The following is a 7,312-nucleotide window of genomic DNA, read 5'->3' on the forward strand; positions in this document are numbered from 1 at the left end:
CGGGCGGGCGACGGTGACGGCGACGGCGGGGCGGCGCGCAGCGCGGGCGACGGCGACGATGGGCGCGGGCGACGGCGACGATGGGGGCGGGCGGCGTCGGGGCGGCACGCGGCGCGGGCGACGTGGGCGACGCGACGGGGGCGGGCCGGGGCGGGCCGGGGCGGCACGCGGCGCGGGCGACGGTGAAGATGGGGGCGGGCGGCGTCGGGGCAGGGACGAGGGCGGTGCGGGGCGGCGCAGGGACGAGGGCGACGGCGACGGGGGCGGGCCGGGGCGGCGCGCGGCGCGGGCGACGGCGACGATGGGCGCGGGCGACGGCGACGATGGGGGCGGGCGGCGTCGGGGCAACTGCAGGATGAGAATGAAAAAATGCTAAGTGCTTCCTTATATAGAACAGGCTTTAGTCCCGGTTCGTGGCAGCAACCGGGACCAAAGGTGGGCATTAGTCCCGGTTGGTGCCACGAACCGAGACCAAAGGTCAATTTTCGGCAGGACAAAGGGCGGGAAGCGGCGACCTTTGGTCCCGGTTGGTGCCACCAACCGGGACCAATGCCCTTGTGCGCCCCGCGCCCAGAAGTTTAGTCCCACATCGCTAGCTGAAGGGCGTCGATACTGGTTTATAAGCGCTGCTCTGCCTCCCCTTTCGAGCTCCTCTCAAATGCAGGCTTTTGGGCCTAAACTGCTACTGCCTGTGGGCCTATTGGGCCTCTGCGGGCCTGAATCCTGGCCCATGTAGGGTTTCTAGTCGTATTCAGGCCGTGGAGGCCCAGTAGGTGGCATTTTTTTTTGGTTTTTTCTTTTCTATTTCTACATTTTTTTGGTTTTTTATTTTTTTGTTTCTACTTAAAACTAAATAATTACAGTTTTTTTAGTGATTTCTTTTTGCTTTTAGGTCACAAAAATTATAAACTTTCTGTTAGTGCCATTAGTTTTAAATTTTAAATAGTTTAAATTTGAATTTTTAAAAATTCGTGTGAATCACTAGTTTATGAATAACTTTACTATAAAATTAGATTTTTTTTTTCTATTTATTTTCTATTTCTACTTACAACTAAATAGTTACAGTTTTTTAGTGATTTGATTTTGCTTTTAGGTCACAAAAATTATAAACTTTCTGTTAGTGCCATTAGTTTTAAATTTTAAATAGTTTAAATTTGAATTTTTAAAAATTTGTGTGAATCACTAGTTTATGAATAAATTTAGTATAAAATTAGAATCTTTTTTCTTCTTTGCTATTTATTTTTTATTTATACTTACAATTCTGTTTGCTATTAATTCATTCTTTGAGCTAAATGACTCTGAAATTGGAAAGCATTTCAAAATGAACTCTGAAAAGGTTGAAAGTTGGCATGGTATCATCATTTCACCCACATAGCATGTTCCAAAAAGTAGAGAGGGTTACGACAAAAACTTGATGCACTTCGTGTACAAAATGGACAATCACTTTAGAAGTATCAAAGTTTCGAACCATAAGACATGAAAGCATTTCAAATGAACTCTGAAAAAGTTGAAAGTTGGGATGGTATCATAATTTCACCCACATAGCATTTGCTTATTGCGGGAGAAAGTCTTCACTTTTTCTTTGCTTGTGTCATTTGCTTATTGCGCCGTAACCATGGATAATCTTCATTGTTTATCAGGATGCTTGGGTCAGCCTTGACATTGAAGGGAGGAATTCCATGAAACTTTTCATAATCTTCAGACATGTCTGTCTTGCCGTCCACTCCCAGGATGTCCCTTTTTCCTGAAAGAACTATGTGGCGCTTTGGCTCATCGTATGATGTATTCGCTTCCTTATCTTTTCTTTTTCTCGGTTTGGTAGACATGTCCTTCACATAGATAACCTGTGCCACATCATTGGCTAGGACGAACGGTTCGTCAGTGTACCCAAGATTTTTCAGATCCACTGTTGTCATTCCGTACTGTGGGTCTACCTGTACCCCGCCGCCTAACAGATTGACCCATTTGCACTTAAACAAAGGGACCTTAAAATCAGGTCCGTAGTCAAGTTCCCATATGTCCACTATGTAACCATAATATGTGTCCTTTCCGCTCTCGGTTGCTGCATCAAAGCGGACACCGCTGTTTTGGTTGGTGCTCTTTTGATCTTGGGCGATCGTGTAAAATGTATTCCCATTTATCTCGTATCCGTTGTAAGTCAATACAGTCAAAGATGGTCCCCTGGACAACAAGTACAACTCATCACAAACAGTGTTGTCACCTCTGAGACGTGTTTCCAACCAACTGCTGAAAGTCGTGATGTGTTCACATGTAATCCAGTCGTCGCACTGCTCCGGGTGTTTGGAGCGCAGACTGTTCTTGTGTTCATCGACATACGGGGTCGCCAAGGTAGAGTTCTGTAGAACTGTGTAGTGTGCTTGAGACCAAGAATATCCGTCCCTGCATATTATTGAGTCTCTTCCAAGAGTGCCTTTTCCAGTCAGTGTCCCCTCATACCGCGATTTAGGGAGACCTATCTTGTTAAGGCCAGGAATGAAGTCAACACAAAACCCGATAACATCCTCTGTTTGATGGCCCATGGAGATGCTTCCTTCTGGCCTAGCGCGGTTACGGACATATTTCTTTAGGACTCCCATGAACCTCTCAAAGGGGAACATATTGTGTAGAAATACGGGCCCCAGGATGACAATCTCGTCGACTAGATGAACTAGGACGTGCGTCATGATATTGAAGAAGGATGGTGGAAACACCAGCTCGAAACTGACAAGACATTGCGCCACATCACTCCTTAGCCTTGGTACGATTTCTGGATCGATCACCTTCTGAGAGATTGCATTGAGGAATGCACATAGCTTCACAATGGCTAATCGGACGTTTTCCGGTAGAAGCCCCCTCAATGCAACCGGAAGCAGTTGCGTCATAATCACGTGGCAGTCATGAGACTTTAGGTTCTGAAACTTTTTCTCTGGCATATTTATTATTCCCTTTATATTCGATGAGAAGCCAGTCGTGACCTTCATACTGAGCAGGCATTCAAAGAAGATTTCTTTCTCTTCTTTCGTAAGAGCGTAGCTGGCAGGACCTTTATACTGCTTCGGAGGCATGCCGTCTCTTTCGTGCAAACGCTGCAGGTCCTCTCGTGCCTCAGGTGTATCTTTTGTCTTCCCATACACGCCCAAGAAGCCTAGCAGGTTCACGCAAAGGTTCTTCGTCACGTGCATCACGTCGATTGAGGAGCGGACCTCTAGGTCTTTCCAGTAGGGTAGGTCCCAAAATATAGATTTCTTCTTCCACATGGGTGCGTGTCCCTCAGCGTCATTCGGAACAGCTAGTCCACCGGGACCCTTTCCAAAGATTACGTAGTGTAAATCATTGACCATAGCAAGCACGTGATCACCGGTGCGCATGGCGGGCTTCTTCCGGTGATCTGCCTCGCCTTTGAAATGCTTGCCTTTCTTTCGACATTGATGGTTGGTCGGAAGAAATCGACGATGGCCCAGGTACACATTTTTCCTGCATTTGTCCAGGTATATACTTTCAGTGTCATCTAAACAGTGCGTGCATGCGTGGTATCCTTTGTTTGTCTGTCCTGAAAGGTTACTGAGAGCGGGCCAATCGTTGATGGTCACGAACAGCAACGCCTTAAGGTTAAATTCCTCCTGTCTGTGCTCATCCCACGTACGTACACCGTTTCCATTCCACAGCTGTAAAAGTTCTTCAACTAATGGCCTTAGGTACACATCAATTTCGTTGCCGGGTTGCTTAGGGCCTTGGATGAGAACTGGCATCATAATGAACTTCCGCTTCATGCACATCCAAGGAGGAAGGTTATACATACATAGAGTCACGGGCCAGGTGCTGTGATTGCTGCTCTGCTCCCCGAAAGGATTAATGCCATCCGCGCTTAAAGCAAACCATACATTCCTTGGGTCCTTTGCAAACTCATCCCAGTACTTTCTCTCAATTTTTCTCTACTGCGACCCGTCAGCGGGTGCTCTCAACTTCTCATCTTTCTTTCAGTTCTCACTGTGCCATCGCATCAACTTGGCATGCTCTTCGTTTCTGAACAGACGTTTCAACCGTGGTATTATAGGAGCATACCACATCACCTTCGCAGGAACCCTCTTCCTGAGGGGCTCGCCGTCAACATCACCAGGGTCATCTCGTCTGATCTTATACCGCAACGCACCGCATACCGGGCATTCGTTCAGATCCTTGTAGGCACCGCGGTAGAGGATGCAGTCATTAGGGCATGCATGTATCTTCTCCACCTCCAATCCTAGAGGGCATACGACCTTCTTTGCTGCGTATGTACTGTCGGGCAATTCGTTATCGTTTGGAAGCTTCTTCTTCAATATTTTCAGTAGCTTCTCAAATCCTTTGTCAGCCACAGCATTCTCTGCCTTCCACTGCAGCAATTCCAGTACGGTACCGAGCTTTGTGTTGCCATCTTCGCAATTGGGGTATAACCCTTTTTTGTGATCCTCTAACATGCGATCGAACTTCAGCTTCTCCTTTTGACTAATGCATTGCGTCCTTGCATCGACAATGACCCGGCGGAGATCATCATCATCGGGCACATCGTCTGGTTCCTCTTGAAATCGAAGGGAATAATTCAGACACGCATCCAAGGGTTTGGACGCCTTTCATGCTCTGTCCCCGTCGGCGGTCTGGATTTATGACGACACAGGGTGAGGGTAAAGCCCTAGCATGCAGCGGTAACCAGGTGAAACATGCGCTGAATCTATGCATAGCCGCAGAAAACCAATCCAAGAGAGACCATTTGCTCGCATATAATCATCATCCCATGGTTGTCTTGTCTCCTTGGTTTGATGCTGCAATGCAAAAGATGGACTAATAATCTTACAACCGGCCTGGTTTCTTTCATCAGAAGGACGATGGAGACTTTGCTTACCAGCTGATATCCATCCAGTTTTCGTTTTCTTTTCTGGCAGTGCGCGGCGTGCAGAGGATGGGAGTGAGCAGCCGCCGAGGCCTCTCAGCCGCGGGTTAGGCTGAGAGGCGTGCGTGATGATTATAAAAGAAGGGAAGGAGGAGCCGCCGCTTTTATCTCCACCCACCGCAAAAGCGTTTGTTTGTTTGTTTGCCTTGCCTTTTCCCCACGCCTCGGTCGGTTTGACTCCCTCTCGTGCAGGCGTTAACCAGGGAAGCTATACTTGCGGCTAGCCTTGAGACTCCGTCAATTACTACTAGTATAACTATTTTTATTAGTAGAGAAGAGAATATATAAAAAATGCAATAATAACGATCACCTAGTTTTTGGCAGCATATTAATATTGCACGTATACAACACATATGGAACGATTTTTTTAAGGGAACATATGGAACGATTTAACACCGGGAGAGCTTTGCTTTGCCTTCAAAAAAAAAAGTTGAAGAGCTAACAACCGGTTAGATTCATCTTGCCGTACGCGCGTCTTTGTTTAGATCGAAATGGACGAAAAATTGGCCCAACGTGCGTCCACTTACATACCGGACATGCGCGATACTCATCCTTGACCTCCCTTGGCCCGCCTTTCCCAAAAAAAAACTCTCGGCCACTCGTCATGGAAAACGTGCCGATCCCCGACACCGCCATCAACAAGCCTCGTGCCGTTCGCGAAAAGGCCCAACAAGAAGGAACGTATTATGGGCTGGCCAAAGGAAGGTGCAGGCCGACAAGCTGGAAGCCGCGGCTGTCACCGCATGTCACCATTGTTGAGAAAATCGTTAACTGGTAGCTGCTCGGTTGTCTGACGAGTAGGGGATTAATAGGCTAATCGGCAAGTTAATCGGCCATTTAATCAATTAATCGGACGATTTATCAGTTTATCCGCTACTCGGTGACCCTACGAGTAAGGATTAATCGGCAAGTTAACTGGTTAATCGGACGAATTCTTGAACAAGGCATGTCGCCCTCGCCCTCGCCGCACAACAAGAGGCTGCCATAGTGGAGAACAACGCCCTCGTCGCTACGGCCACGAAGCACGCCCTGCCCTACCTAGGGTTTGACAACCCCAGCTAGCACAGGTTCGTCGGTCATTTTTCCACCGCGGTGGGCATGGGCGGTCTCTTTTCCCTTATTTTGAGGAGAATCATGAGCAAGTGCATATGCTGCCCAGAGTATACAACAAGCAAATCGACCATAGGCATAGGCAGGTGAATGATCCACAAACTGATCATGTGATCAACACGACAAGGCCATTAGATAAAGAAAACATTCAGCTTTTTTTATCATGTAATCAACCTATATATACATTCATCTCTACTTCTATAAAAAGCCGACTTGGTGATGATGGTGTGCCTACCATCCTTCATTTGCAACCGTTCGATTTACATCCAACGCATCTGAAACAAATTATGTTAGTTTTGCAAAAAGACCCCCACACTCCACTCCTTTTTTGTAGATAACCTCCTACCTCTCAGCTCATCTAGCCATCTCAGGACAAAATAAGAAGGATCTAGCTAGAGAGGTTGCTGCTCTTGGCGTTGTCTGCTCCCAACGCCTCTCGTGCCTTCTCTCTTAGGCCGCATTGCCGACCACCACCACGACCCCCTCCTCCTCGCCATCTCCTCTGCCGCCTTCCAATTCATCCCGAGTTACATTCATGGCGGTTTAGAAAAAAATCGATACTCAAAAAATATTTTTTAAAGATCATTTTTGCAAAGCACTCTTCATGAAGTTTTGGATGTAGGTTGAACACTTGAACGCTTTTATTTGTAAAATATTTTTTTATCTATTTTCCCAACATTTACTATTCACCTGGATGTTTGTGAGCTCTAGAGAAGAATGAATATCCGAAGAAACCTATCAATATTTGTTAAACTTGAGATGACCTGGATCAATGCATTTCGGTGTTACGTGCAATGCACAGGCATCTTACTAGTTGGCTGTTCATTTAGGAGGTGTTCGTTTCATCAGAATTCCGTCCGTCACCTGTTTACAGTGTAAGCGGATACTGTTACAGACATTTGGTGATCATTCCTCTTAATCAGATCCAGGACGGCTATCGATCGATACCGCCTACAACCCACCGGTAAAGGTTTCCTTACCACCTGAGCCCCGAGCCCTCCTCCTCCCTAGCGACTCCCTCGTCCCTCCTCTCCTCGATCTGTTTGCACCATCTGCTCCCTTCAAGTCCAACGCTGCCGCCTCCCCTCGGTCCTCTCCTCCTCGTTCAGCCGCCGGGATCGACCTCGCACATCAGCCGCCAGGAACGACCTCGCCACATCAGTCACCAGGAACAACGCCGCCGCCGACGAGGGTGGACGGTTGAAGCCGACGAGGGTGGATGGTTGAAGCTGCCGACGAGGAGCAGCAAGGCCCATCTCCGGATCAATCTCTTCATCC

This window comes from Triticum urartu, chromosome 2A, assembly GCF_056163025.1.
Source record: "Triticum urartu cultivar PI428250 chromosome 2A, HENAU_Tu73, whole genome shotgun sequence".
Classification (NCBI taxonomy): domain Eukaryota; kingdom Viridiplantae; phylum Streptophyta; class Magnoliopsida; order Poales; family Poaceae; genus Triticum; species Triticum urartu.